Raw genomic sequence first — 8,862 nt, forward strand, 5'->3', positions numbered from 1 at the left:
TAAAATTATGAAAAAATGTTTTCATATCAAACCAAGAGTTGTAGTATGACCAGTAGGAGTCAATTGATGGCTCCAGTGATTTTGGTGACAATACAATGTATAAGAGTGAAGTTATTGTATTTTATTACTAATAAAAATTCCTTAAAATTAAAATACCAAACCGAAAAATGTCATGGTATAGCATGTCGCTCTATAAACATCATAGTATAGCATGTCGCTCAAAAATCGTCCGAGTATAGCCTTTGGTCTAAAAACGTCATCGTATAGCATGTCGTCCAAAAAACGTCATAGTATAGCATATCACTCAAAAAACGTCATAGTATAGCATGTTGCTCTAAAAATGTCATCGTATAGCATGTTGCTCAGAAAACGTTATAGTATAGCATGTCACTCAAAAAACGTCATAGTATAGCATGTCGCTCTAAAAACGTCATCGTTTAACATGTCGCTTTAAAAACATCATAGTATAGCATGTCGTCCAAAAAATATCATAATATAGCATGTCACTCTAAAAACGTCATAGCATACCATGTCGTCCAAAAAATGTCATAGTATAGCATGTCGTCCAAAGGACATCATAGTATAGCATGTCGCTGTAAAAACGTCATAGTATAGCATGTCGCTGTAAAAACGTCATAGTATAGCATGTCGCTCTAAAAACGTCATCGTATATTATGTCGCTCTAAAAACATCATCGTATAGCATGTCGCTCTAAAAACATCATAGTATAGCATGTCGCTCTAAAAACGTCATCGTATATTATGTCGCTCTAAAAACATCATAGTATAGCATGTCGCTCTAAAAACATCATCTTATAGCATGTCGCTCTAAAAACATCATAGTATAGCCTTTGGTCCAAAAAACATCATAGTATAGCATGTCGCTCTAAAAACGTCATAGTATAGCATGTCGCTCTAAAAACGTTGTAGTATAGCATGTCGCTCTAAAACCATCATAGTATAGCATGTCGCTCTAAAACCATCATAGTATAGCATGTCGCTCTAAAAACATCATCGTATAGCCTTTGGTCCAAAAAACATCATAGTATAGCATGTCGCTCTAAAAACGTCATAGTATAGCATGTCGCTCTAAAAACGTAATAGTATAGCATGTCGCTCTAAAAACATCATAGTATAGCATGTCGCTCTAAAACCATCATAGTATAGCATGTCGCTCTAAAAACATCATCGTATAGCCTTTGGTCCAAAAAACATCATAGTATAGCATGTCGCTCTAAAAACGTCATAGTATAGCATGTCGCTCTAAAAACGTCATAGTATAGCATGTCGCTCTAAAAACATCATAGTATAGCATGTCGCTCTAAAAACATCATAGTATAGCATGTCGCTCTAAAAACATCATCGTATAGCCTTTGGTCCAAAAAACATCATAGTATAGCATGTCGCTCTAAAAATATCATAGTATAGCATTTCGTCCAAAAAATGTCATAGTATAGCATGTCGCCCAAAAAACATCATAGTTTAGCATGTCGCTCTAAACACATCATGGATAACATGCTAAATTATGATGTTTTAGTGACATTGTGGACGACATACGAAACTATGATGTTTTTACCCCATTTTGGACGACATACTAAACTATGACGTTTTAGTGACATTTTGGACGACATACTAAACTATGACGTTTTAGTGACATTTTGGACGACATACTAAACTATGACGTTTTAGTGACATTTTGGACAACATACTAAACTATGACATTTTTGTGCCATTTTGGACGACATACTAAATTATGATGTTTTTTCACATTTTGGATCATATACTAAACTATGAGTTTTTTTTCCCACATTTAGGATGACATGCTATGACGTTCTTGTCAAAGTTGTTGTTTTTTTTTGCCCTTTTGCCAGTAGTTAAGAAGACAGGGAAGACCTGCAGGACAGGGCCACGAGCTGGAACGGAACCTGTGTCTGACACAGTCCTATTTATGAGTCCCCTCTCGACCAGTTGAGCTACCTGGGCGCCTAGTCACCACTTGTTGAACAACATGCTAAACTATGACTTTTTAAAATCCATTTTGGACGACATACTAAACTATGACGTTTTAGTGACATTTAGATGACATACTAAACCATGATGTTTTTACCCCATTTTGGACGACATACTAAAGTATGATGTTTTTGTGACATTTTGGATGACATACTAAACTGATGTTTTAGTGACATTTTGGACGACATACTAAACTATGACGTTTTAGTGGCATTTTGGATGACGTTTTAGTGACATTTTGGAGGACATACTAAAGTATGATGTTTTTGTCATATTTTGGACGACATACTCAACTGTGACATTTTTGTGCCATTTTGGACGACATACTAAACTATGACATTTTTATGACATTTTGGACGACGTACTAAACTGCCGTTTTAGGGACATTTTGGACGACATACTAAACTATGACGTTTTTGTGCCATTTTGGACGACATACTAAACTGTGACATTTTTGTCATATTTTGGACGACATACTAAACTATGATGTTTTAGTGACATTTTGGACGAAATACTAAACTATGATGTTTTTACCCCATTTTGGATCATATACAAAACTATGACTTTTTTTTCCACATTTAGGATGACATGCTATGAAGTTCTTGTCAAAGTTGTTGTTTTTTTTGCCCTTTTGCTAGTAGTTAAGAAGACAGGGAAGACCTGCAGGACAGGGCCATGAGCTGGAATCGAACCTGTCTGACACAATCCTATTTATGAGTCCCCTCTCAACCAGTTGAGCTACCTGGGCACTTAGTCACCACTTGTTGAACAACATGCTAAACTATGACTTTTTAAAATCCATTTTGGACGACATACTAAACTATGTCATTTTTGAAACATTGTGGAGAACATGCTAAACTATGACGTTTTAGTGACATTTAGACGACATACTAAACCATGATGTTTTTACCCCATTTTGGACGACATACTAAAGTATGACGTTTTTGTGTCATTTTGGACGACATACTAAACTATGATGTTTTTGTGACATTTTGGACGGCATACTAAACTATGATGTTTTAGTGACATTTTGGACGACATACTAAACTATGATGTTTTTGTGACATTTTGGACGGCATACTAAACTATGACGTTTTAGTGACATTTTGGACGACATACTAAAGTATGATGTTTTTGTCATATTTTGGACGACATACTAAACTATGATCTTTTTGTGACATTTTGGACGACATACTAAACTATGACGTTTTAGTGACATTTTGGACGACAAACTAAACTGTGACATTTTTATGACATTTTGGACGACGTACTAAACTGTGCCGTTTTAGGGACATTTTGGACGACATACTAAACTATGTCGTTTTTGTAACATTTTGGACGACAAACTAAACTATGTAATTTTTGTCATATTTTGGACGACATACTAAACCATGATGTTTTTACCCCATTTTGGACGACTTACTAAAGTATGACGTTTTAGTGACATTTTGGACGACATACTAAAGTATGATGTTTTTGTCATATTTTGGACGACATACTAAACTATGATGTTTTTACCCCATTTTGGACGACATACTAAACTATGTTGTTTTTACCACATTTTGGACGACATACTAAACTATGTTGTTTTTACCACATTTTGGACGGCATACTAAAGTATGACGTTTTTGTGAAATTTTGTTGAAAAATCACATTTTTTTTCCCGACATAGTATACTATGGCGTTTTTTTGTGCCAAAATTCATGCTGATTTTTTTTTCAAAGAAAACCTTTCTGGAGTGTTTTTCACGGCCTCCTTTACATTATTTCATCATATGGCACGTTTTTACAACATGTTGAAAAATCACATTTTTTTTTCCACATAGTATGCTATGGCTTTTTTTTGCGCCAATATTCATGATGCTTTTTTTTTTTCAAAGAAAACCTTACCATAGTGTTTTCACGGCCTCCTTTACATTATTTCATCATATGGCACGTTTTTACATGTTGAAAAATTGCATTTTTTTTTTGACATAGTATACTGTGACGTTTTTTTTGTGCCAAAATTCATGATGATTTTTTTTTTCAAAGAAAACCTTTCTGGAGTGTTTTTCACGGCCTCCTTTACATTATTTCATCATATGGCACGTTTTTACAACATGTAGATTTTCTTGATCCAGTGTTTCCGTTGATGAAGGGTATGGCAGTACATGTACCTCAGAGCTCCACGTCTCCAGTAGAGGCATTCTAACAGCTCTTGGCCCAATACAGACTACACCTCTTGCGTTGGCGTTAACCTTGCTAAAAACTTTAAAACTTCTGGCTCGGTCAGGTCTTCCAGCAGCTGCTGGATTTTAAATGCTGAACAGTCCTCAGGGAACTCCTGGTCCACCAGTTTATTCTCTTCATAAAAAGTGATGTCTAGAATTACCTGTGTGTAATCCTGAAGCAGCTTGGAAGCGTTGCTACTCTCCCCTCCTTGTCTGTACGTCCAAAATATGACAAAAATGTGATCCGTTAGTATGTCGTCCAAAATCTGACAAAAAAGTCATAGTTTAGTGTGTCGTCCAAAATATGACAAAAAAGTCATAGTTTAGTGTGTCGTCCAAAATATGACAAAAAAGTCAGTTTAGTATGTCGTCCAAAATATGACAAAAACGTCAGTTTAGTGTGTCGTCCAAAATGTCGAAAAAATTTCATAGTTTAGTATGTCATCTAAAATATGACAAAAATGTCAGTTTAGTGTCGTTCAAAATTTGAAAAAAATGTCATAGTATGTCGTCCAAAATATGACAAAAACATCATAGTTTAGTATGTACTAAAGTAAAGAGACAGCTACAAAGCAACACAACAACTAGAAAGAGACACAAAACAATCAGAGAAAAAGAACTGCAGAGACAGTGAGACACAAGATGGCCAAACAAATTAAATAATAACAACAAGATGTAAAAAGACAACGAAACACAAACTGGTCAGAAAAACAGCCATTCACTCAGAGCATGATCTAGTTGACTCTTCCTGGATCCTTTTTTCTGAGGTTTCCAGATCTTTCAGGATGTGAGCTCATGATAGGATGTTTCTGTCAGTGAAACTCTCAGAGTCTGATGACTGACTGTCTGTTTGATTTCAACATTCTTTTGTTCTTATTTGATTGTTTTCTATAGAAGTTCTTTCTGGTCTTTTCCTGCAGGATGTCTGAGGGGGCGGAGCCAAATCATTATGACATCAGACTCACCTGGACTGATCACCTGAGAACTATTTAACCTGCCACTCGGTCTGATTGATTCTTCTGTTCTGGTTTTATCTGGTGTGTTTGTCCAACCTGCAGCTCAGGTAAGACACTAGAAAGCTAGATTTTTAGGGGGAAATAAATAGAAAAATACTTTTTTTGGTTTGTTTCTTTTCCTGCCTACACATTTTATTTATAGGTTGAAAAAAACTGAAATTACTGCAGAAGTTTCACAGACAGAACCGTGTAATTTGACCCATTAGTTGTAAAATGCTAAGCTAACTTCTGTATGTTAAGTTAAATCCAGCAAACACTGAAGCCTGCAGGGGGCTGGAAAACTGTCTGAGCAGTAGAGACGGTGTATATTTCTAGAAAGACGATTGAATTTATTTGAAATCCTAGACTGGGGAGCAGAGATGTCGTCCAACATGAGTCTCTGCAGCTTCTTTACAACTTTAAAAAACCCACAAAGACTGTCTGCTCAACAGCTAAACATCCATCCATCATCTATAAACCTATAGATCCTCATTATCCCAGCTGACTGAGGGTGATGGTTCACCTGGACAGGTAACAGTCTATCACAGGTTCACCTGGACAGGTAACAGTCTATCACAGGGCTACACATAGAGACAAACACTCACATTCACACCTACAGACAATGTAGAATCACCAATTAACCTCAGCGTGTTTCTGGACTGTGGGAGGAAGCTGGTGAACCTGGAGGAAACCCACACATGTACAGGAGAATATGGAGACTCCATGCAGGAAGATCCCAGGAAGGCTGGGATGTGAACCGGGGATCTTCTAGCTGTAAGGAGACAGTGTTAGTCACTGTGCAGCACTATTTTGCATCAGATATTTGATTTAATTTCATTGATTTGTGCTTAAATTAAAATAAAATTTGTTCGACTGAGGTAATCTCATATTACATGGGATGTATTTTAGCCTGGAGGGGTATATTCTGGGATATTTTAGCCCCCGGGTTATAAACTGGGCAAAGCTATAGTAGACTTTGGCCGGAGGTTTAATCTGGTCTGTTTCACACAGATCTAGTCAGTCTTGATGTAAGCACAAATCAAAGACAACACAAAGATATTTTAAACTGAAATCTGTTGTTGAAAGCACCACCAGCCAATGTGGATGTTCTTTCATGATGTTTTGCTTAAGTTTTTCTTAGTTTTCAATTTAGTTTTTCCTTTGATTTGAACTTTTTAAATTGTAATTGGCTATAAAAAAAAAAAAAAAAACCTAAATAACTTAACAATTAAGAGTTTAACATTATTAATCTTTGTGTCACCAGGTATAAAGTGGTCCAGGCCAGTTTTTACCTGAGTTTACTTTGGCCGGGGGTAAATCTGGTCTGTTACACCAGGACTCGAACCAGAGCTCTCCTATCTGCAGGTTGACAGCACTACCCACCGAGCTACTGTGGAGATAAATAAAACAGATAAATAAAAAGTCAAGACCAGAGGAGCTATGCATAAATTAAAAAAGTAACGCCATCACTTCAGCACAACTTAAAACCAGGATAAACGTTGGATCACTCTGATCTAAAACCTCAGAAGTGATCATTACATTGATTTATTCTGATTCTGGAACCTGATTGCAGTATGACGAAGGCATCTCTGAATCCGCTTCTTCCAGTGATTAACATCATATTCCTCAAAACAGGGGAGGAGGAGTCACATTTTAGATGACAAATGAAATCACCAGCAACAGAATCGTCACATTTCCGACAGTTCCTGAATGAATCACGGACAGTTTACCAAATCTAAGCTGATGACTGATATTTCAGCAATCATCTCAATGTCTCCTTCAGAAAGGAGACGTGGTAATAAAAAACAAGAAGTTAATCATTGATTACGTACATTGACACATTCAAATCAATTATCAAGTACCTTGGTGCAGTTTGATTCCTGCCAAAATCTCATGAACCACAGAGCTGATATCAAATAATTTTGACAAAAAGTTCATTTAATGCAGACTGAAGTGAATTTCAGAATTTACACCATTCCTGTTAAAAATAAAGAAGCTTCTGCAGGACCAAAAACAAGTGAAAAGCCACGACTGAGAGTTGTGGCATGAATGCAGATTTTGGATTGAACTGCAGGCTGTGTATTCAGAGCAGAGGAAAATAAAACATTATGGATCAATAAAATAATGAAAATAGTGAACAGAGGAGCAGCTTTTTAGAAGATGCATTCAGCATGGTGAAACGTTGTTCTAACGTTCTGCAGATTAACGGAGAATACATGTCAGGGTTCCCACTCTTTCCCTGATATTATTTTATAGCATGTCGCCTACAAAACGTCATTGTATAGTAAACCCGGCTGTCTGAAGTAGGTGAGGAGCAACACAAAAACAGTCCAAAAGCTGGTTTCCAGAGGGTTAGACGAGTATTTATTTGAAAGAGGAAGTTTACAACAACACAACATGTGAGGGGGTTAAAAACAAATGGGTGTTAGTAAAATAAAAATAAATAAACAGAACTAAAAGTGAACTTCATGTTGACATTGATGGGCATTCCAACCAGGAACAAAGTAAAAGATAATCAATACAAACAAAACCTCTTCCTGTTCACCTCTTAAAACCCAAAAACACACCGCAGTAGCACCCTAAACTAAAACTACCAATGAGTTCCCTGTTTTCCTTTCTGAACAATTCAAAGGTCCCTCTCTATCTCCCCACACATCCACCAACCACTGGAACACATCTCCAAAGTTCTGCCGGGCCAGCTCAGCTTCCCCTCAGAAGAAGTGCCTGCCACCTGCCAGATGAAGGAGCCTTTTGAGAGGCAGCTGGCATCGTGATTGGACTGTACTTTGGTCTGTTCCAATCCAGCTTCAGCTCCAGAGACGGCAGGCGGGACGAGTCAACGGAGGCCTGGTGGACGAAGGCATGCAGCTGAGTACAATCCAGAAAACAACAGAGGAGGAGTGCAGCGGCCCAGGGCCAGAACAACCAGAGTAGCATCGTATGTCTCTTAGAAAACATCATAGTATAGCCTTTGCTATGAAAAAACGGCATCATATGCATCATATATTGTACAAATAACAAGTCAAAGGAAAGAGACATACACTGTAGAATTGTAGTAATTGTGGGCTGACTGATTTACTGATTATCAGTATTTTATTTTTTACTGATTTACAGTAATAAATCAATTTAAAAATGGCGCTACTTTGGCTCTGAACCTTTATCTACCATCGGTCGCTCTGTCTTCTGGAGTGATTTGATTGGTTATATGTCACGAATAAAACTCCTTTAACTTAACATCTGTAAACAAAAACGTATCAGCAAAGTTTTCTGTTAGAGTTTGTGTTCTTCTAAGTTTAACTCCAAGATTTTAAATACTTTCATTTACTGCAAATGAATATCTACTCCAAATGTCTCACTAATAATCATTATCAGCCTTAAAAACCCACAAAACACCCCTCTATACTCGACCACACTTAGTACAGTCCGGTTCCCCCTTCTATAAATCTGCTTGGAATCTTCCACTTCCTGTTTGTCAAAGTGGCCTTCTACCTGGACAGGTTTTGTTGGAGCTCATGCAACAAACATTTTGGGTAACTGCACTTTAATATGGATGGATGACACTGAATTAGAGTCTGTTTTAATGAGACTGAGTTAAGATGTGTAGCTCTGTCATTAAATAGTAAATTATTTCTCAGAATTCACAGAGAAA

The 8,862-nt window shown here is 37.0% G+C and overlaps 1 long non-coding RNA gene across 1 annotated transcript; it reads left to right on the forward strand.

Moving 5' to 3' along the window:
• The first annotated feature begins 4,967 nt into the window (after positions 1-4,967).
• LOC129349600 (uncharacterized) lies at positions 4,968-8,349 on the forward strand. Its single transcript, XR_008602662.1, has 2 exons — positions 4,968-5,281; positions 7,846-8,349. It is a non-coding gene; the product is annotated as an uncharacterized LOC129349600 (long non-coding RNA).
• The last annotated feature ends 513 nt before the right edge of the window (positions 8,350-8,862 follow it).

Source organism: Amphiprion ocellaris, chromosome 9 (assembly GCF_022539595.1).
Source record: "Amphiprion ocellaris isolate individual 3 ecotype Okinawa chromosome 9, ASM2253959v1, whole genome shotgun sequence".
NCBI lineage: Eukaryota > Metazoa > Chordata > Actinopteri > Pomacentridae > Amphiprion > Amphiprion ocellaris.